Raw genomic sequence first — 24,248 nt, 5'->3', positions numbered from 1 at the left:
TTAATGTTATGTATTAAATAGTTAATGCAGAGGAATCACAAAATCATAATGCCATTGTAACAGGACTAAAATAAATTAACTAACTTGAAATGAGATTGAAAGCTACCTATATAGCTGGGTAACTTTCATGGACTATTCCCAGTTATAGAGCGCTTCATGAATACAGTCAATGAGGCATTAAATAAAAATCATACTGAAGAGGTATGATGGTCAACAAATATCTAGCATAAACTTCAGGATTTCCTCATTTGAACTGATTGGTTTCAGCCCAGATGGACGGTTCCAAAACCTGCTGATTATTGAGATGTAAAGGACTGGTATGCTCCTCATTTTGTGAGAACTCTCTCCACTCCCAGCACACACACATGAATAGTCACATTGCAGTGGCTTGAATCCAGGCTGTGAATGATGTATAACAGAAGGAGCAATCAAATTCCTCTAAAACCATTGAAGTCAAATTTTCATTGTTAGTTTGTGGCACAATACCCCTATGACCAATAATTCTGACTGTCATGAGCACATAACAGTAATACACTGAGATTGGTTCAAAATTAATTCATACTGGGCTACTTCAATTAGTCAGTGCAATGCTAGACCTAACAGATGTTCCATACTGTAATGCAGTATTACAGAACAAGTATGACACAGCTACATTGATTTTACCTTCGCTACCTTTTCAGTGTAGCACCAGACTATTTACAGTATATAAGACCAAATGTAATTATGAGTCTTTAGAGTTAGCAGCTGGACATATTAGCAAGAACTCTTGCCCTTAGGAGACCACCACATTGAAGAAAATCCATTGTTATAAAGTTTTGGATGGTTTCCCAGATACACTGCAAAAAATGATAAACACTTAAGAATTTTTCAGCCAAAAGAGGACAGGTGTCAGAGCAAAGAGGAGACCTATCATGGCACTTACACCATATTTCACAGCAATGCATCATCACAGTGGTGGATAACCCAAAAACACAGCATTATTTAGCATCTGCCTCTGTATATAAATTCATTCATTCCAAGGTCAGGAGCAACTTCTGTGAACACAGAGTCTGACCTGCTGTTGAACGCAAACTGTACAATGCCTCGATGCAGTCTGACCTGTTCAATAACCCCAGCTGTAGAAAACCCAGTACTAACCTTTGCAAATTTTCCCCACTTGGAAAACATTTTAGCTTTCTTCTAATCTGATTTTGTCTTGTTTTAACATCTTGTCCTCAGATCTTGCCAATAATTTTCTTTTAGTCTCAAAATTTGACTTTCTATGTAAGTGCCTTTAGATTATGAACAAGTCACATTTTAATCTTGATAAACAAATAATTACTTGATAAATTTAGCTAGATTAAATGAGATTGAGCTGCTAGAGTGATGCACTGTATGAGTTTATTTTCCATTAGGATAATCCCAAAGATTATCCTGTAATCTGTGTAAACTATTAGTATTCATATGTCTGTAGCACCAGATCTGAGCAGGGTACTCTAAAGCAGTAATATTCAAAGGTGACATAACTTCTTTATTTCTATACAAATACTCCTAAAGAGAACATCACAGTTCATGCTCACCTGAGCTTTACAGTCAAGGCTTCTCAGAATAGAAAAGATTCCTTCCTTTATTGGAAATAAAATACTTGCATGCTAGGCCTATGGCTTTAGGCTTAGCTATATGCAAATTCAGCTGTTTGTTTGCACCTAGCTTGCCAGACAGTCTGATCACCTTGCATCAAAGACTTCCCTTTATATTATTCACTACACTCACAACATTTTTCATCTGCAACTTTATCAGTATCATTGTGTGTTTTCTTCCAAGCATTGAAAAAGAATATTAAATATAATAGAGTCAAATACTGATCCCAGTGGATCTCATAGACAAACATCTGAAGAATGATGATTCATCATCTACAGTAGTATTTTAAGACCTTTCAGTTGCCCGGGTTTTAATCAATTCAGTATGTGGCATGTTGATTTTATTTCTTAATCAACATGTCGCGTGCTACCAAATGAAATGCCATATAGAAGACTAAGTGCATTTCATCAATTTTATTACCTTTATAAACAAAACAGGGTTGCTGTATCATCTGTTTCATTATTCTGCCTGAGATCATTTTCAGGCTGACAAATCTATGATTATACTTTTTTGTTATTTATATTGGTACAGAATTTGATCTCCTGTTTACTTCTGGGACTACCAAAATGCTTTTTGTATTGAAACCCATTGCTGAAACTCAACCCTAACAATTCAAGGAGATCATCAGCCAGCTCTATAAAAAATCTCAGATGCAACTTACCTGGACATGCTCATTTTAAAAAAAAGTTTGGCTTTATTAGTCTTTGTTTAACATACCCTACATTTTTTTTGAACTGAAATATTTTTATCCTTATGCCATACTAGATTCAAGACAACAAACAACTGCAGTGTTGATGTGAGACTGTAGGTAGTGCAACCTCTTTGTTATACAGAACATGTCTCATATGTGGTGCTGAAGGGCAAATACTCTTTCTCACAGCCATCACTATGCTCTGATACACTGGTATTATCTGTCTCTCTCCTAAAGCGTCACCTACAGTATTTTATTTAATAAACATATTGCCTCTGTTATGCTGTTTTTGAAAAGTTTCTGCTTCTATCTGGCTTCAGACCAGTATCAGACCAGAAATATTTTGTCAAATCTACATCAAAATATCTTTCTCATTTTATTGACATTTAACATCCTCCTTTTGCCCTTCAGCTTCTACTGTTATTCTTTTGTAACTCATGGCTTTCTTATGAACTGATCAAAACCACTTTTTTAAAATATACCTTGAAAGATAGTGACGAGTGAGGTTTGTTTCCTGTTAGGTTTAGTCTAATCTAAAACCCAGCAGAAAATATTATATTGATTAAAATAAAAGTTGATTGTTCTTCATTAAAATAACCATATAATCTCTACCTGCATTAACTGTGGGTAGCACTTAATCGTAAGTCATCAAGATGCAAAACATTCATTTTTCTTTAAAATATCAGGAAGTGAGTATATTAAAATAACACTTTAAATAATTTTCACTTTTAAATGTTAACATTTACAATTAAAAGTTTTGATTTTGCCTTCAAAGAATTATTTTTTATGGAAATTAAATAAAAGTTTAAAAATCAAAATATTGTCAAATCCTTTAAATTATGCTGAAAAATATATGAAATATATGAAATTAATATTCAGAAAATTATCTCTGTTTATTTCCCCTAAAACACACATATATACACTCACACAAGCAGAATTGAGCACATATTCGTTGAGAAAAATGAGTCTTAAATCCAGACCTTGCAATGGGTTTGAAGACTTTGGTTCTCATGGTTCATTGCACAAAATAGCTGTACTCTGTAAGGGTGGAAGGATCTGCCAACAAAGAACTTATTACAGAATCAAAACCATCATTTGCAATCTTCAACCTTTATTAACAATTCATCCTCATTACTGCAGTCATTTTCTTCATGCTCTCTTTCTTCATAAAGTACATTTTTTTGTACAAATCATTATCAGTTCTGTTTGTCAAAGGCCTTGAGGCAGCTAGGAGAAGTTTCTTCAAACAGAACTTTAAAACTTAATGATTACTTGGAGACTGTAAAATAATCTAACCTGTTCAATATTAATATAAATTTTGCGCAGTTAGTAGTCTTTTTGTCTCCTTCTCTCTGAATACCCACTATGAACCACACATGAAACTGGATATTGTTTACATTGTGAGCTGGCTAAGAGCCAGATCTGCATCCATTTTCTAGAAATACAAATTTTGCTTCATATCCAAATATGCCAAGATCACAGGCCTTGATGGTGGGGGTGGGGATGAGGAGAAGGCAGAATAGTGGCCTGTTGTTGCGCTAGTTCTCTTATCCATCAGGACAGCCAACTTTATTTTCACTGTTGCTCAAGCATGCTACACCTCTCTCTTCAGTTCTACATTACTATTCAACATATTTGATTTATAATAGGTAATAATGTTTATTTTTCAAGCCCAAGGAACAGATGTGGCAGGGCACAGTTGAATGAAAAAAGAAATACCACAGTGTTCCCATCAACTCACTGAACAGGCTATATATATGAAATAACAACCATAGGTCTGTGTTTTTCTCATGGGAACCTAACTCAGTAGTGGAGGTCTGACTAACCTCGGTAAGGCAACACTCTGCCAACTGTAATCTTAAAACCCCAAAAGTGATATTCTTCATGTATGGTATATTTATTGGTATAAACAAGAGTGGAAAGTTTCAACTCAATGTACACTCTCACTATCACCATACCAGATACCCAGAGTCATGGCCAAAACCTTGTGAAATTTGTGCTAAACTGGAGAATGGATTGTTGTTGTTGTTGTTATTTGTTTGTTTGTTTTAATGCAGTCCTGTGTCTTTTCTTCATGGGATGTGTAATGCAGTCAAATGTGCAGTAGAGCAGCTGAGGTTTGAGCCTGTTGGTTCATCCTACCACCCCTGGTATAGGACAGTACCCTCATGCACACGTAGGTTCATGCAGCAGTAGACAGCACCACTGAAATGCTACAGAACTCCCCTGCAGTCACCCCAAACAGTTGCTGTAGGACCTGTTTGCTGCTTTTGGTACAGCTGTGAGGAAGTGACTGTCCCAACATCCACCACCAGCATCTTCTCCATAAGCTCCTGGTAATGAACAGCTCTGGGAGAAGCTGCTACTCCGAGCAGCATCATTCCCACTCCTCCAAACTGCATGTGTGCAACCACGCTCAACCGCTGACACCAGGAGAGTGGAAAGTAATTTACCTCAGTTTTGGCAGAACTGTAGAAAACTCTCCTCTGCATTCTCAGGCCCTCAGAACTCCAAAAAAAGAAATGACAGGGAGGGATTAGGGTAACTAATTTATACACAAGCCCTACTTCTTCCTGTTCTATCTTGCTCCTAAGTAAAAAGGACAGCGCTGTGTCTGCCATCAGGGATGGGTTATACCTGGTTTTCCTTTTTCCTTCATTGGCTGACTAGCCATCTGATACCAAACATGAACAAATAATTCCTGCACATATGTAGGTAATCTTTACTGACGAATCAGTAATGGTAAATGCAGCTTAAGTAATGCAGACAATACCAATTATCATGACCACTATGATAAATGTAACAGCACCAGACAGCAATAAAAAAGTGATCACTAGGTTACTGCAAAAGTTCAATAGAAAATAAAGGTTTCCTGAATTTTAATCAAACCTCTATTAGATAACTATATTTTAGTACACCTTTAAAAAAAATCCTAAAGGTATATTTCAAATTTTCAGCTTATATGTTTAATCTAAATGCATTACATTGCACCTGCATACACATGTATTTATTGATTTATGCGACATCATAGATAAAATCTCTTTAATCTAAAGAGTCAAATAGAAGAAAATTTAAAAAATGCAAAATAGAAAGTTGATACGGGCAGCTACCTTTGAAACCGTTACTCTTGTCGACTTGTTTTTTGTGTTTGATTTCTTTAAACAGTGACTGGGGATAAAAACATTAAATCATCATGTAGGGTGTGGTTGCGATCTGCTACTGTTAAATTTCTATACATGTTTTTATTTACTGTAACTCATTCAGAGTTCTTTAAAAATTATATCTTTCAAGCATGTATTATTTTTACTTGGGTTTTGTTTTTTGCTGAGGGGGGTGTTTGTTTATTTGTTTGTTTGTTTCTCTCACAAGTTGTTTTCACTATGTGAATCTGAACAGAAATAGCATATTAATGTTTAAGTGAGAAAAAAACTGTCTCTTCCCTTATCATTATTTTTGCCATTTTGAAAAAATACAATAAAAAAAAAAAACAATAGAATGACACTACTTTTGCAGACAAAAAGGAGTTGGGTTAAAATTCCAAATCAGCTGGAAATATCTTCAGTGAATAACAGTCTATGTCTCTTCTTTGAAGTAATTATTTTTGACTGGGTAAAGTTATTTGTGCTTGAAAATTTCATAGCAGGCAGCATCTTTTAAAAACATTACCTACAGTTGTATACCAAAGGGAAATTTGCAGCAACAGAAATACATTCAAAGTGATTTTTTTGAGAGTCGCTATTTTAAGAATATAAAATCTGGGTCTAGCATGAGTTATTTGTACATGAGTTATTCTGTGACTCCTGCCATCCTTCCTTTAAGCACACATTCTAATACCCTTATTCATTGTGAGTGCTATATTTCCATGTAGTAGTCAATACAATTTGGAAACTGTGAAATATGACCGTACTTACATGTCATCCATGTACCTCATTACCAATACCATTAATAGCTAGCTCCATGCCTGTCCCTCATTAACTACTATTCTGCCCTGTCTGATGGAGAAGTTGAAAGGGAGAGCAGATGATCACAAGTTTTTCTTAATTCTTCCCCAAAGATCCACAAGTCACCTGCTGGATAATCACATTATTTTGAAATGAAAAGGTAGAAACCTGAGGTTTTGTTACTGAAGGTGTTTTGAAGGAAGTTTTCAGATAAATGAGAGGAATAAATATCCCTCTCTCTACCTCAGGATGGAAAAGTGAAATAATGAACTTCAAAGAGCATAATGGAAGCAAGCAATAGTTTCTCCTTAGGTGTCCTTTCTTCCTTCCATCTGTCTACAACACCCTCTTTTTTACAAGTCCACCAGCACACCCAACAATGCACCCAGACAGCTCATCTGGCACCGTCTCTCCAACATTTCACCCTTGCATTTCAACTTTTTACTCTTTCATCTCACATTTTATTCTGCCTCATGTATTAGAAATCTTACCCTGCTGACACATCTGTTTCGGAATGAAAAAAACCACCATCCTGTCTATCCCATCAGAGATCACAGTCATCCTGCTAAAAATCCAAATCTCTCCTGGCTGAGAGAGAGAGGATTACAACAAAAACATCTTCTATTTACAGCCCTATTTCTTTCCACATCCTTAAAATTATGTTTTCCTCCTACTCAACACTTAAAACTGTACCTCTGCATTTTGTCTGGAAAAATGGGCAGGTGCGATTGCAACAGAGTTTTACTAACACGATGTGTTTCTCATTACCTTTTCACCTTTGAGGATGGGTTGTTTTTATGTTTCAAAAACAGCTTAGGAAATATGGATCATAGACTCATAGGCACAGCAAAAGGAGTGAAAGGAAGAATAGAGTTAAGAGTCTATCACGTATCAAAAGCAAGAGATTTCACAGTCCCATTAATTTAATTTTTAAAACTGTGGTGGGAAGGTCATATGAGACAGTATTCCCTAAAATCATTTTCAAAGGAGAAGACAGCATATGACTGAAATTTTTAGGCAGAGCTATCTGTGGTATAAAATCCTGCCTCAGACCCATAAGATCTGGGGATGGTTGCTCCCAGCCTGACGGTGACTCCTGACATCTTTGCTGGGCTCCTAAGCTCCAGGCACATGATGTAGGAGTACCTAGAGGCATGACTCACAGCACCTGGCTGGTGTAACCACAGGGGAAGATGCTGGCCACCATCAGCACCTCCTGTCTGTCGGGGCAACATTCTGGGACCACCCTGGATGCTGCTTCAACCAGACTGAGCCCTCCTCCAGACAAAGTCCTCAAGCCACAGGACTTTTCTAAGGCAAGGAGACTGACTTCAGTGTCTTTGGAGAAGTTTCAATGCTGTCTGAATTAAATAATCACCACCAAATATTTGGGCACCTGCCAGGGGGACAGGAGTGTTTCAGGATGAATTTTTTGAATACTTCAATGTTTACATATAAATATCCAATGAAAGAGGTTCATCTCTTCAAAGCATGCTGTTAAACTTGGCACAGATTCAACAACAAGGTTGACTAACACATTACCACCACCAGCTCCAGCCAGGTTACCCTCTTCTAATTGGAGTTTTATTTTGAGAGCATTGTAAGAAGACGAATTAAAATCCAAGCATGACACAGGTTCGAGTAGTTGACTTGTTGGACAAAAGGGACATAGCACGTTGATCCCCTCTGCCACTGATGTTTGTCATATTATTTAAACTGGGTAATCATGCTGTGCAGATGCTGCCAAATTGGGCTCCTTACCTGGGAAATGTGGCAGGAGAACACTTCTGCAGGTAACGTGGATCTTATCAATGAGAGGCAGCCCACTCTAGTCCTGTCAAAGTAAGTACTCTGAGCATGACCAGAAGCCCAACTCAGGCATCAGGGTACTTTTGCTAAAATATCTGGGCAGATTTCATGTTCATTCTCTATAGGCGGCAGCTTGTATGGGTATTTGATAATCACAGTTTTCAAGTCTGGCACTTTGAGTTATGAGTTTCTTGCACTTGGGCATTGAATATTTCTGTGTCACTAATTCACCTCACACAAGCTGTCAGTGCTTTGCAGTTCCTGTCTCCACAATGCATTGGTGCTGCCAACAACCTTTCCCACTTCTTCATGATTCTATCAAATCTCCATAAAGATTTGAGGTCTGGAATACTAATTTGATATGAAAAATCATCTTTACTTCTCTGAGGATAGGAGTTTACAACTCGAACAACTAGCAGTGAAGAGGAAGAAGGAAGCAAAATGTCTGGTTAAAAACAGGAAGTTTGCAGAGTTGCAGTACTGTGTTTTGCCAGACTTCTTTCCTAACACCAGAGGGAGCTGTGCAAAGGCATAAATTCTGAAAATGCAAGGATTGAGAAGCCCACACTTTGCTGGTAATACTAGCCCCAGCAGCTAGTACTGTTGTCTACATGGATAAAGAACAAAAGAAAAAAAAAAATATTACAAATATTTTCATAAGGTGAGCATCTGTCACCGCCTGTTTGAGGAGTGAAAAAATAGCTTTGCAGTGTGCGCCACAAGTTGTGTTTTTTTCTGTCCTCTCATGGAGAATTTAACCAAATTCAACAAAAGTTTTTAACATAGCAACCTTTTTTAAAAACAAAAGTGTTCATGTGTATATTCCTTGGGTAGCATTGGTAGTCTGTAACTTACATCTATTTCACATACTTATATTTTGTCCAATCTAAATTGCCATTTTCAGAGGGAGACATAAGCTTTTCCTTTTGCTTCTTCACCTATTCACAATTTTACTCTATGGAGATGTTTATAGCTTCAATATCATTATCTTGCTTATCAATAAAGATTTAAGCTCTTCTGCAGTAAATGGCATCTGAGTTTTGCATTGTTTTTTGTTTGGTTGGTTGGTTTTTTTGCATTTTTATGTTTCCCTCATGGTTTTAAAGGTATACAGCAATATAGAAAAAATAAAAAAATAAAAAAATAATAAAAAACCCACAAACCTTCCCGTTAAGTATTACAGACAAGCATCTTAAACTACAAATTTCTTAAAATAAATACCCCCTTGTTCTTAGTACAGCATTGTCTCAAGTATTACTTTAATTCTTAAAGAAAAACAAAAGATCCATTGATCTATCAAGGTTGCACATGCACAGTCTGTAATTATTTCTGTTTCTCACCAGCATAAATGCTGCCACTGGGTATGTCTACCAGCAGATGACAAGATTCAGCCCTTCCCAGGCATCTAAGAACTGACTGCAGAGCCTACCACTGTATGCTGTATGTGTTCAACACACACTGTTTGGGCCAGTAGTTGAGTACCAGCCTTCAAATCCAAGAGAACTTTAACATCCAGTAATTTGTTGTGGCTTTTTATTCAGAATTATTTTTTTTATTTTTTTAATTTCTTCTAATGGCATGAGCATTCTGTCACTGTGCACTGCAGTGGCCTGTTGGATAGAAAACTTCCCATTTTTGGCATCACTTGTGTTTACTATGCTGCAATAACTTTCCTAATACATTTACCTTTTTTATTCTTGTTTGACATTTACCTACATTACCTCTCACTTGCTGCCCAGGAGTCCAATTAATTTTAAAAAGTCCAGTTTTGTCTTCATTCATCTGTTGCTTATCATTTCTGTGCAATAAGTTCAGGTCTGTGTGAAATAGCATGTCCTTGATTTTAAACAAGTTAAGTATGCAGTTACAATTACTGTTGTGCACACTGAGTTTCTGAATGTGAGAATGATCCATTTGCATCCATTTGCATGTGCAATTATCCATTCCGCATATACCATCTGCAGGTGAAGGTTTCACAGGCCACAGTGGAAATTTCACATGCAAATTAGACATGTGACTATACTTGCATGCAATTACTCACCTAAGACACCTAAAGATCAAGACCTAAAAGGTGAAAATAAAATGCAGCAATCTGAGGAAATTCCAATAATGATGTAACATTGTGAAATCTCATGGTATATTATTGTTGCATTTAGCAATTACGCTATAGCTGCTACCATACAAGTGAATAATGTGAAACTTTGTAACAAATCTGTGGATAGATCAACACATTTGGAGATATAGTAGCTGATAAATGGGAGGCTTTGATGTGAAGATTGACTTTGTAAAAGCAGTTGAGGTTATGTCTGGTGAAATGTGCAAGATGAGAGTTTAGGTTCAGTTTTAGGGGAGGCAGCTTCAATCTGTTGTTGAGTTGTGGAACAGCTGAAGTTGTTGCACTTAATCCACTGCAGAAGATGTTGAATGGACTTGGGCTAGACTTAAATATGCAGCTATTAGGTCACTGACTTTCACTCTTCAAGATGTTTGTATGACAAGTTTCATCTCACACAAAGATCAATGACATGGATGCTAAAACCCAGAAGTGAGTGAGGTGAAACAATGTTTTTCATCCTCACTCAAAAGAATTACTTGAATTTCTATTCAGAAAATAATGTCTTCATCAGAACCTGCAAAAGCACTAAGTGTGAAAAGAAAGGATTAACAGAGATGCCTTTGTGCTTTGCAGAGTGAATGGGAGTTTCTTCCAGGTGAACCCAGTGGAGAACTTAGTTTCTTTCATTAAAATTCAGGGCTAATTTGGAATTTGGGACATGTTTGGTTCAATTCATTTGAATCAAGCTGATCAAATTGTTATTTCATTTTCGAATGTGAGAATTCCTGCCTTACAGATAAGTTTCTTGTAAAGCATTTCATATGGAGCATTTCTATTTCAGTCAAATTTTAACATGTGTTTCAACATCCTCTTTTCCATAATAATAGTCACTGACTTTCTAGAACTTCATGTCTCTTCTTTTGTGAGAGGGCTGTACAGTGTATGTTTTTGCTGACACCAAATTTATCCTTGTTAGAGTGTTTTATTTTTTCTTGGGCGAAAGGACATCCCTCTGGCACACCTTTGGAAAACTGAGAAGCGTATTTTGAAAATGGTACTTTTCATTCACTATCACTTTTATTATATCACTATAAAGATTTCTTATGTTTTATGTAAGATGCAAAGAAATACAATTGTTTAGAGGATAAGGTATGCAAAAATTATCTGCTGCCAGTGGCATTGCATTAGCAGCTTAGTAACGTATGTTTATAAAAGTTCAACAATGCAAGGGAATGTGTTAGGACATCAGAAATTAATCCTCTATACTGTTCAGTTATTGAAATAGTCCCTGGCACAGACCAACCATAACTGTCCTAAGCAGCCCTTAGACATAACTTGGAGTAAGCTGAGTCCAGAGACCATTTGCTTTGTCTCAGTAGTGTGGGTACTGGCCATCCATAGAGAGCCCATGAGCGACCAAGCAAACCTCACTAGCACAAGACTTAGCCTAAGATGCTGAGTCTCCTGAAAACTGAATTATGCTCCTAACTTATTGAGTAGTAACTCTTTTATAGCAGTCTAAGGATATGACAGAGACAAGGTTTATAAGGAGAGGCAGTTAAGAAGAAATACAGAAAAACAAAACAAAACAAAAACAGTTACTCTGTCAATAGTCTGTCCTTGTCTATTCTGCTCCTTTACACTGTACTCATCTTTGTGATAAATGAAAGCCTGGTTTTAGTTTTCAAGAAATAAGACTACAAAATAGAGGCATGGAACTAGATCAGTTCAGGTCACCAAGTCCAGTCATCGTTTTGTCAGCTAATCTTGCTTTTTTAAATGTAACATTTTAAAAACTGATTCTGCTTCTTGCTTTCCCTTTTCCTATCACAAGAGTGTGTTTCCAAAACTTGCTGCCCAGAAGCTTAGAAACTTGTTTTTAAATTCTACCCCAAATTGATTGACTGTTGATTTTTGACTCATTCTTCTTGTGCTAATGTAGCTTAAAATGCTTTTACCTTCTCCAAGCTGGCGGCTGACCTTCTTATGTACTTGTAGAGAGCTATTATGGTAGTATTTTGCTCATCTAGATAACCTATATTTTTATAATTTTCCTTCTTGCAATAAATAAATTAATTTCTCTGATTATGTCACCAGTTGTTGCTGTTTCTGTTGTAGTTTAAAACATTATTTTTTAAACATGGAGATCAGAATTGTGTATGAAGTGTCTGAGGAAGTACTACTGCTGTTCTATTGGTATCTTACCTGTCTGTCCTGACCTGCTGCATCTTACAATTTCAAATCTCCTTTTTTTTTTCTCATGACCACATCACACCTGTGACTCATAGTCATCTTGTGATTACTAATACACTTCAGTGTATTATACATCTGTCATGTGTTGTTTGTTCTTTCTCTGAGTCTTTTCCCAGGAGGAGAAGCATGTCCAGAGAAATCTCAGGCTTCAGTGGCACTTTCCTTTTTGTTTCACCCCTTGTTCTATGATGCATGTCACTGAATGTTTTTATAATTACTATTTTAATTTTTCCTTTTGGATGAAAAGGTGATGACATCAGTGCTTGTTAGTACTTCCTGAGAAGTTAAATCTAAAGTCTCAGACCAGCCACTAAGTTTTGTCCTTCACATAGAAAAGTTTTGTCCACGATGCAGTGTTGAAGAAGCGCACTATTGACCATGGTCTTACGCTAATACTCTGTGATGGTACATTGGAAACATACGAAGAGTTTGGCACCACATTCTTGAAGATATATACAGAGATCTAGCATCAAATAAATACCATGTAGCCTACACAACAACTATGAGCTGCTCAAAAAAGCCTTATTAGTACAGAAAATAATCTGCATTATTTTCTGTGTGATTAGCACCAAAGACTTCATACCTTGTACACCAATATACCTATACTGCCTTGGTACAGCCAAGATGAGAGGAATGAATAAATAACTAGAGTTAAATCATTCTGAAACAAAGGTCTTCAGTCTTCTTGGTGAGAGCCAATATGGTTGGTCATGCTTAAACAGGTAGCTCATTAATTTCAACATGAGCGAGGGTTACAGAAAGAGGGCCCTGTTATCCACAGAGAAGAAGGATGGAAGTTCCTGTGTTAACAGGCAAAAGAGCCAAATGATTTGAGCTCCTGGAACTTTAACTGAGAAGGGGGAAAAGGTTAGTTTGACATCTTTTTTTTCTATTTTTTTTTTTTTTATTTTAGTTGAAACCCCTCTTTTCAAGGAATATAAAGGAAAATCAGATTTTCAGATGACTATCAATTCTGGGAAAAAAACATGAACTTTGATATTGGCAATGAGGGCATCTATGCACAGAGTTTTCAATACTTTTTTAACTAATGATTTTTAAGTTGTTTCTTGCCAGAAAAACAAAAAAAAAAAAATCACTCAGAAATTCAATACAAGTTAAAAATATGCAAAACAGCCAAAAAATTACAATTATATGCAAACATGAGAAGAGATTATTTTTAAAATAATGAGTAAGGAAAAAAACAACCTATTTAAAATATCTTGATGGGTTTATTTTAAATATTGGGTGAATTATGCAGCCTGTTTTCTTGTTTTGTTAATGAAGCATCAGGACCTAAAATATATTTAGTGTTTCATGAATATGCAATGAAATGTTAAATATTTGCAATGAGGCTTGGTGGTGTGAACTTTCCTGAAAACTTACCAACCTGAACACTTAAAAATACTTTGAATCCACCAAGGAGTCAAATAGAGGTGCTGATCAGCTGCTCCCTCTGCCTCAAGGCAAGCTTTCTAGTGGCTATTGTTCTTTTGGTCAGGCAATGTAGAAGAGCAGCCATAATGGATGAAAGAGTTCATAACCTCAGTCAAATAATGTCTTGACCAAATAGCAGATAGAGGCATTCAAAGGTTCCCCAAATAGCCTGATAGGCTGGTAGAATTGAACTGGAGTAATTATTATTATCAAAGACAATTGTCTATTCTACAGTTGCCACTCAAAGCAGGGCCTTTAGTGTGCTCAGTGAGTTTGAAAACATTTTTCAGCTCTGTTAAACACCAATTTCTTTATAAAAGATCAGTCATAAGTAGAATTACACTAACTGTTAAACACTGCAAAATGGAAGCAATTTTGGAGACAGGGAAAAAAAATCAACCTGCTTCATCATCTTAAATTGGAGTTCCTCCTTTATTTGGAAATATAATCAAGTGCCAGGGTTCACCCTAAAGAATGGACATAGAAGCTGCTTTTTGCCCCCATCACTGTGTCAGCTCAACGCAGCACTGGGTTTCTCCCACACTTATTTTTAAGGATGGTCAGAAAATGATCTGGCCTGGCCCTCTCTCATTAGTAAAACTATAATCAATTTCTTTTGACAGTAAGTGGTTTTAAGTCAGAGCAACTATATTTTGAAGTGCTGCTGGTAGCAGTGTTTTAATTAGGTCTCCGAGTCATATCTGGGCTCTGTGTGGCCCAGCTCCTGGAAACACACAGGCATAGCTGCACAGGGTGTGTGTCTGCTGCTGAAATGTGGAGGCTACCTCATTATTCCACATTGCTGGCAATTGCTGTTCACACTGAAATCATAGGCTGCAAACTGGCCTCCTTAGAATTACAGCTGACGAGAGGGGTCAAGGACAGCAAAAAGAACTTTTTCAAATACATAGCAGATAAAACTAATACCAGAGGCAATGTAGGCCCACTGATGAATGGGGTGGGTGCCCTGGTGGCAGAAGATACAGAGAAGGCAGAATTACTGAATGCCTTCTTTGTCTCTGTCTGCTCTGCCGGAGGCTGTCCTGGGGAGCCCTGTACCCCTGAGACCCTGGATGGAGCCAGGTCAATGGAGGAGTTTGCTTTAGTCGATGAGGACTGGGTTAGGGAGCAATTAAATAGTCTGGACATTCATAAATCCATGGGTCCAGATGGGATGCATCCGCGGGTGCTGAGGGAGCTGGCTGAAGTCATTGCTGGACCGCTCTCCATCATCTTTGCCAAGTCTTGGGAAACGGGAGAGGTGCCCGAGGATTGGAGGAAAGCAAATGTCACTCCAGTCTTCAAAAAGGGCAAGAAGGAGGACCCGGGTAATTATAGACCGGTCAGCCTCACCTCTGTCCCTGGGAAAGTAATGGAACAGCTTGTCCTTGGTGCCATCTCAAGGCATATCAAGGATAAGAGGGTTATTAGGGGCAGTCAGCATGGCTTTACCAAGGGTAAGTCATGCTTGACCAACCTCATAGCCTTTTATGAGAATGTAACAAGGTGGATGGATGATGGCAGAGCGGTGGATGTGGTCTACCTTGACTTCAGTAAAGCCTTTGACACAGTCTCCCACAGCATCCTCACAGCTAAGTTGAGGAGGTGTGGTCTAGACAATAGAGTAGTGAGGTGGGTTGCAAACTGGCTTAGGGAGAGAAGCCAGAGAGTGGTAGTCAATGGTGCGGAGTCTAGTTGGAGGCCAGTATCTAGTGGAGTGCCCCAGGGGTCAGTGCTGGGGCCAATATTATTCAATATATTCATTAACGACTTGGACGAGGGAATTGAGTGTACTATCAGCAAGTTTGCTGATGACACCAAGCTGGGAGGAGTGGCTGACACGCCGGAGGGCTGTGCTGCCATCCAGCGGGACCTGGACAGGCTGGAGAGTTGGGCGGGGAATAACCTAATGAAATTTAACAAGGGCAAGTGTAGAGTCCTGCATCTGGGCAGGAACAACCCCAGGTTCCAGTATAGGTTGGGAGATTACGTATTAGAGAGCAGTGTAGGGGAAAGAGACCTGGGGGTCCTGGTGGACAACAGGATGACCATGAGCCAGCACTGTGCCCTTGTGGCCAGGAAGGCCAATGGCATCCTGGGGTGTATTAGAAGGGGGGTGGTTAGTAGATCGAGAGAGGTCCTCCTTCCCCTCTACTCCACCCTGGTGAGACCACACCTGGAATATTGTGTCCAGTTCTGGGCCCCTCAGTTCAAGAAGGACAGGGAACTGCTGGAGAGGGTCCAGCGTAGGGCAACCAAGATGATTAAGGGAGTGGAGCACCTCCCTTATGAAGAAAGGCTGAGGGAGCTGGGTCTCTTTAGTTTGGAGAAGAGGAGACTAAGGGGGGACCTTATTAATGTTTATAAATATATAAAGGGTGAGTGCCATGGGGATGGAGCCAGGCTCTTCTCGGTGGCAAACAATGATAGGACAAGGGGTAATGGGATCAAGCTGGAACACAAGAGGTTCCACTTAAATTTGAGAAGAAACTTCTTCTCAGTGAGGGTGACAGAGCACTGGAACAGGCTGCCCAGGGAAGTTGTGGAGTCTCCTTCTCTGGAGACATTCAAAACCCGCCTGGACATGTTCCTGTGCGACCTCACCTAGGTGTTCCTGCTCCAGCAGGGGGATTGGACTAGATGATCTTTTGAGGTCCCTTCCAATCCCAAACATACTGTGATACTGTGATACTGTGAAACTGCAAGAGCTAAAAGGCAGATATTCCTCCTAATTAGTTATGCTACTGGAAAGGAGACACAGCTTTTTAAGGAGAAAGGGAGTGGGGAGCAGAAATCCTGTCACTGGCCCCACCCAAATTTCTCTGGGTGTGTACATCAGGGCAAGAGATGTGATGCTATGCAAGACAGTGCAGTTACCTGGATGACTTGGTTACAGGTAGAAAGCTGTTGGAAGAAGCTGCTCAAATGGCTTCAGACCATACACTCCATCTGTGCAGTGTCCACCATTACACAAGCTGTAGTATGCCCTGTTTTTCTTGTTGGTGATACCAAGTGTTTCTTCTGACTTGGGCAGATCTCAGAGATTTTCCTCTACTCACCAAGTCAAAAAAAGAGAAAATTGCCTTCTTTTTTTCAAATCTCTATTTCCTTTTTTTTTTTAACTTTCATATTTTTAAGGTTCTCCCATTTAGCAAAAATTAAGATAAAGTAAAGAAAAAAGATGGAAGCAGTATGTCTGAGCCCCAGTCTGTGAAAATATACACTTATGCTTGCCAGTTCTGTTGTCCAAAACAAAAAAGGACTTACAACTTAGAAAAGGAAACCAGTCTGAAGCCACAGTTACCCACTCCGTCGCAAACCTAGCTAATGTTTCCAAGCACGTATTAAAAGTACAAACACTGCAGCCTGAGATGAAAACCAAGCACATCCAAGAGATTAATGCAAAACCTGCTGAGTGTCACAGTTCAGGCATGGACCAAATCTTTGGTAGCCCACTGAGGTTTGTACTGCTGAAGTAGACCAGTTTTATGGCAAATGGCAAACGGATGGGGAAAAGCAACTAGTATTCAGCAAAGATCATTACTAATATTCAGCATACAGTGTCACTGGTAATTAATTAAAACACCAAAATTCAGCTTTTTGTTGTTCTTAAGTTTACTGTGGTAGTACTAGAGTTCTCAGTCAAGGTATTAGAGTATCCGTGTACAAGCAGCTGTTCAATCCATAATCAAAGGATGTTCTTTGACGCATAGAGAAACACACAACAAGCTGACTGAAAAACAGCAAGAAAATGATGATGGCATTGTAAACTGTAGTTGTAGATCTTGGTGAATTATATTATGTCTTATCAGACAAGCAAAATTTCTAATAGCAAAAAATGTATTATTTCATCCAAATCCCATTAGAAGAAGGTAGATGAAAAGTAGTTCTCTGGTTTCTCTTGCATTTGAGGAGAATTTCAGGTTGTTTCTGTTTGGTTTATTGAAAGTTCAAATATGAAATCCTGGTAGAAGCTGATATTAAAGGTATTTGAGTGAAACTTTTAGTGCTTTCTCTTTCTGAACAGCTGGGGTAAATGGGGTAAATCTTCTTTGAATTTCTTGAAACCATTTTAACTGAATTTGGAGCCAGCTCAGGTCTCCCAAAATAAGGCTCCAAAGATCCAGCAGAGGAGAAAATACCAAACAACGCTTGTAGACTGAATGAATTATCAGCAAAGAGCCTGGTCCCATAAAATGTTCAGTGACTTTGATTCCTGTTTAAATCACTGTAAGCTGCAATTGGTCAGTGTAATTGGCCTCAGGTGTCTGAGACACAAGAATGCCCCTTAGTATGAAATATTCCCTTTCTTGTTATCCCTAGTGCAATGCTAGAAAACTGCGTAAATCCATAACAGCTCAATTTTATGTACAATGGGAAGAAGAGAATGCTAAATCTTAGAAATTCATAGAGATTCAGGAATTGTGGAAGTGGATTTGGAAAAGAGTACATTTTGGATTGATAATATTTGCAAGAAGTATCTATTTTCAATCTTCATTCTTTCTTTAGCCCAGTCGACCAGCATAAATGCCATGTCACTCGATTAATCCAGTTTATATGCCAGTAACCTAGAGGAATATAGGAAAGATCGTGTTTGCTGTCCCCACAGCTGTGAGCAAGCAGGAAATATTAGACCTCTTTTTTTAATAGCATATTACAAAATATTCTTCAAATTCTGAAATGCCTTATGCAGTTTAAAATATTCTCATGTATGAACCCATAAACATTATAAATATTTCATTTAGTATTCCAAATGTAAAAACACTATTATTTCCTCTGGTTAAGTAATGTTTATTTGCAAGTCTGAGGGTCAGTGCTTGATGGACATGGTATCAAAGGATTTACTTGAAAAATGGTGTGAGATTATGTGCAGATTTCCCTGAATAATAGGAATAAATACAGTAACTTACCCAAATGACAGTAACACTCCCTTCTGATGTTCAGATATGTCATAAATCTTGCTATGGTACAGAAGCTCATTAATAAGAAAAAAAAATAAAATAAAAACCTCTGTGAGCATAGACAGTCCACCTTGAATATCTGAGTTCAGATGTGATCAACAGTCAAATGAACAATCTTTCCTTGGGAAGAATGATGTACCAAAATAAGCAAGAAAACAGCAGGGTGGTATGACGATGGCATGCTTGTAAGGTGTTTGTACTGATCACACCTGAGATTTAATTGCTTCCATTTAAAGATACGAGGAATCTCACTGTCACTGAGGATGAAAAACACAGTAATCATGAGCTGATGGCAGATCCTCAGCAAATGTCTGCTGTCAGAGCGCTGCAGCACTCACTGGGGCATGTATTCTGCTGGAAAATCTTTCCTTTGTTGTTCTGTTTCACTCTTTCTGATTATGCTCTCCCTTAAACCACGTTTTTGGAGTAAAGCAGGTACCAAAAGAAAAACAGCTGGGCCCGGATGTGTTCTGCCAGGGCTCAGCAGATCCAAGTCTCCAGTATTGCTAGCACAGCTGTGCAGGTCCAGTCTCTGAGGCGGCTCGTTTGTGATTGACTGCCCATTGCTCAAGACTCCACTGTGCCATCCTGGCAAAGCTTCCCATTACAGCTGGAATGCAATGGGTAGGACTGGAGATATGGGACAGTAATTTTGGAAAATACTCCTAGGCCAGGCTTGGATGTGAATTCAGATTCTTTGAACAGTACAATGAACCACTGCAGTTTTTCCCAGGGTCCTGGTGTATCCTGGTGCCATTCATCAACTTCCCCTTTGTCCTTTGACAATACAGTCTATATTTTTCCATTGTAATGCAGGTTAGCACTTTCACAGGATGCCATTTACACAAGAATTATTTCTCCTTACAGTGTGATATATTATAGTAGTTAATTATATTGTAGCATTCAGGGAGTATTAGGAAAGACATATGTCCCTCTCATGTCTAATTCAGTGCTTTGCTTTCCAAAGGTGCCAAAAGCCTGCTTCATATAGGGAAATTATAAGAATTATGACCTGCAGGGGAAAAAAAAAAAAAAAAAAAGGAGAGAAAATAAATGAATAAATTTAGGAGAAAACAGAAAATCAACTGAAACATGAAAAGGAAATGATGCGTTAGATTTTCCACATGGTCTGAGCAAGGAAAATATTAATGATGAATTATCCTGGTTCATTTAAAATTTTTATAAGAATGACATTTATCAAACAAAACAAGAAAAATGCTTACAAACATGTCTAAAAATAAAACTGCTATACTGAGCAAATCAGTGAGAAAGAAAAATTCAAAATAGTGGACAAATATGGCATTTAGATTTGAAGACGTTATAGTGTACTTTATCAAGCATAAAGAATACATCTGAAAAAAAAACCGTGAAGGCCAGTAAGTTTTCTGTCCAATCAGGAAAAACTGTGTGAGCATCGACAGGATAGAACTCCATTAAATACTTGGAACGATTTCACATTATCAGCCAACAAAACCAAAGCAATAAAAATGACTGCTTCCCAGTAGGTGGCAGTAAAGCTAAGGTACTCTAATTCACTTCAGCATCTTTCTACAATCTTCACAAAGATTAGTAGATGTTCATAGTAGATGATCCTCTCTTTCTAGGAGGTCCCTATCCAAGATCTCAAGGAATGAACAAAATAGTAGCCAACAGAATCATTTCTAATATCACAAAATGCTGCCACCCCATACCATCTGGCTAAAATGAAGGAGCCTTTTATCTTATAAATACTGGGGAAGGAAATCATGCAACATCATAGACACCTTCCTGTATCATCACTGCTTCAGAAGTCATACATCGTGTTTTGCTGCCTAAAGCTGCTGAGAATTTGAGGGGTTTTTCCCTAGTTAGTCCGTTTAATCTACTTTTCTTGAGAAGCTTTGTGATTCGGACTAATAGACACCCTTTATATTTTCAAAATCACAGGCAAAATCTTTTTAACATGACTGCTGACAAAGCCTCTTTAACATGGTTAGTGTGAGATATATGGTGCAGATCTGCAGAAGCACAGCATGATAGATGGATGCTGTACAGGTTTACCACCCATCCTGATTTGTATGCAACGATTCTGTCCTCATTCTGAAACTCCTGCAGTATGCCAGAGATTATGATTGTTCTGAGACTCCTGATCCCTAGGAGATGCATGCAGAAAAACATCTAAAAGTGCTACAGTGAGGCAAAGTTGTAAAGGAACAGCTGGAGGGACCAGACACCAACAACAAAACAAGGAAAAGACAATCCCAGAGGCTTTAGACAAATAATTGAATGACATCCTCTGTCTCTAGCATTCCCAATATTCTACCATTCTTTCTTCCTTGCCTATTACTATGTCACTGCAAGTAATAACCTTCTCTTTAATAATACAGAAGAGATAAGTACTTAATATTGTCATGTTTTCTAAATAACTCTACCTTCTTCATTTGTCTACTGCATCATTGAAATTATACTGGATAATGAAAAATCCAATTAGCTGACATGATCTGTTACAAAGAAACCTTATTTGTTTCCTTTGTGTTTGTTTAAATTTAAAAGTATTTGTTTTAAAAAGTGATCTGTACATCTATCCCACAAATTAAATTGTTTAAATTTTAAAAGCAATTTGCAAATTTCTGTTCTGTACTGTATGTATTAGTTCATTAATAATGAGTTTCCATGTGATGCCTCTTTATTGCCTTTTTAATGGGAGAAATTTAGCCAGTTCCTTTTCTAATTGTGATTTGATTATATTCCAGTTTGTACAATAGACTTTCATAAGCTGAAATTAAACACAATTATTTCTCTTCAGTGTCAGATCACCTGAAAATGTTTATCTAACTGGTAGAGCAGGACTGCTGCTTGGGCATTCACACAAGAAGCTGAAAGCAGACCAGAAGCAAAATTACAAATTTGTGAGGCTCTGTTTATTAGACCTGAATGCTGTGGAAAGTAACTAGGCATATTAGAAAATAATATTTCAATCACAAAAATAGTCAGCAAAAAACATATTTTTCAAGGTAATTTGTTGATGAAAAAAATAAAAAGCACACAACGTTAGTTTAATGGACAGAAAACTCTAAAATTCAGCTATTTGGAAAAAAATGGCTAAGCCTATCTTCAAAGAGAATGCAGATAATTGCACAGATATACATATATTCTGAACAAAATACATTGCTAAGAAATATTAACATTGAAAATCAAAGTTTCTCAAAAGCTAAACAATGACAGAAATAAATTTTCCTGTGGAAGTCTGTGTATACATCATTCAAAGGGTTTTCCTGAAGGACTCTGCCTTACGAGCCTCGTCTTCATAGGACCAAGCAGGGATTCAGAAATGCAGAATGGTACACTCTAACAATAAAAGACTAGGCAGTAGCTGCAGAAGGAGAGACAGAAACATGCAGTTGGCACTATGGCAGCTATTTGTCACATGGCAAAGGAATATCTAGTGGTGTGATCAAAGAACAGCTCAGCCTTTGAAGGAGAATGGTTTTGAGCTATTCTCAACTCCTCTTCGGCTTATCCTTATTCCCCTCCACTGTTTCTTCTGTCTCTTTCTTTCCTGCTCCTTTTGTAATCTCCTTCTTTCCCTTTCTATTAATATCTCCTATCTTTTCCCACCTTCTTTGTGTCCAACCAGTTGAACCTGTTTTCTACGTTTCTTCGTCATTACTCAGAATTCACTGTAACATGGGAACTCAGTTACAGAGACTGGAGCCACAGTGCTGCTGAAAGGGCAGGAGAGACAACAGACACAGGAATATTCTCCCAAATAGGAACATCATCCTAAAAGTCTAAGTCCCCAGGCTGGACTATGCAGGGTTGCAGGGGCGGGAAGGAATTGAGGAGCAGAATGAAGCAAGAGCATCTTCAGAGGACAGAAACAATTCTACCAAGTCAAACACAATTAAGTTCACAATATTTCAAAAGCTTATAACATTCAAATTTGGAGAATTTTTCATAAAATCAGCAAGCCCCATACTCTTTATTACCTCAGAAATCACCTTGCCAAATGCCAAGTCCTTGCTCCATAGCACAGAGACCTAACCTAATGAGCTACTTTAAAAATAATTTTTAAATGTGCAAAATAATATTAGTCTTATCCTCTGAAAAATTCCGAACTATTTCAGCTGAAACTACCTTAAATAAAGAAGCATACAAACCAGTGAACCTATAACATGAACACAAATGTTTAAAGTTTGATGATATTTTAGCAACTACAAGGAGTTCTGGCCCTCCAGGGAGAAAGTTTAATCATTAGCAGGTGTATAAATTTGTCAATAATGCTGAAGGGGAAAATGATCCATTACTAAAACTGAAAAATACAACAATTGCAAGAAATTTACCAATGCCAAACCTGCACCTTTACAAGTACAAAACAACATCTTTTGTAATCTAAGCAGTTTTTAAATATTGACTGTTAAATATTGATTTCTGCTGTTGTTGGGAAATTGTCGAATACATTCTGATGATTACCAAGCTCCAGCACAAAAATTTGTAGCAGAGCTTTGTCAAAATGACAAAAAAAAAGGTACAAATTATAAAATATCACTGTATCTTTAAATTGTGTACAATGTTTGCAGACAATACTCTCATTTTTTGATAGGCATCAAAAATATGTTATTTTTTTTTTCTGCAGATTTACATCATAACAAGAAAGATATGAATATTACTCAATACAAGAAAAACATGCTTTGGCTCACCCAATCAAGTGTAATACCCCAGCAGAGGTTGGTAACACATATATTATGGTTTTGATTTTCTGTGGTTTCATAGCTCTGATCAATAAACTAATTGAGCTGTGTCAAATTGGTCTTCTGGGCTTTTACTCCTATTAAAAACAATTAATACTCAAATTTTGAATAAACACATAGAGGAAACAGGCAGGGTGATGTCTCCTCTGTGAATAGCCTAGATATAAAATACAGCTTCCCTCTCATCTCCTCTCATAGCTCATTCTGGAAGGATAAAGGCAATTTCTTTTCACAGTTTCCACTACCCTGATGTTGCTTAAACTCTTCCCTGTTTGTAGAACAACTCTCTTTTTACCCTGCAACAGTTTTACACATGCTGTCCTGGTCTACTAGTATTTCTCACCTTTTTTTTTGTACTGAGTCTTTCACTGCCTTCCTGAAGAGATTTTTTTTGAGTACCACATTTTCCACTTTCACTTATGAGGCCTTGCAAAACCTCAGTTCTGTGTTGTTTTCACTGTACATTATTGTTATACTGCTCATGTGAAATTCAAATGTGAAGATCAATAATCCTTGCATTTTAATAAAAAGAATTAGGGGAGATCATCATGTGCACTTTTTTAAAAATTTCTTTTTCTGGTGGCTTTCAATGGCATTGAGATATATCTGAACTGCATTTAGAAGATTTCACAGGAATCTCTGCTCCAGGACTAATGGGACCTTTTCCTTTCAGCTTCACTCTTGACTCAACAGTGTCTCCGGAGTTTTATTTCAAAACATTAAAATTAAATGAAACAACTTTAAACAGGGATT

The sequence above is a fragment of the Streptopelia decaocto genome, assembly GCF_964273445.1.
Source record: "Streptopelia decaocto genome assembly, chromosome: 3".
In the NCBI taxonomy this organism is placed as follows: domain Eukaryota; kingdom Metazoa; phylum Chordata; class Aves; order Columbiformes; family Columbidae; genus Streptopelia; species Streptopelia decaocto.
Note: the sequence above shows the minus strand (reverse complement) of the source record.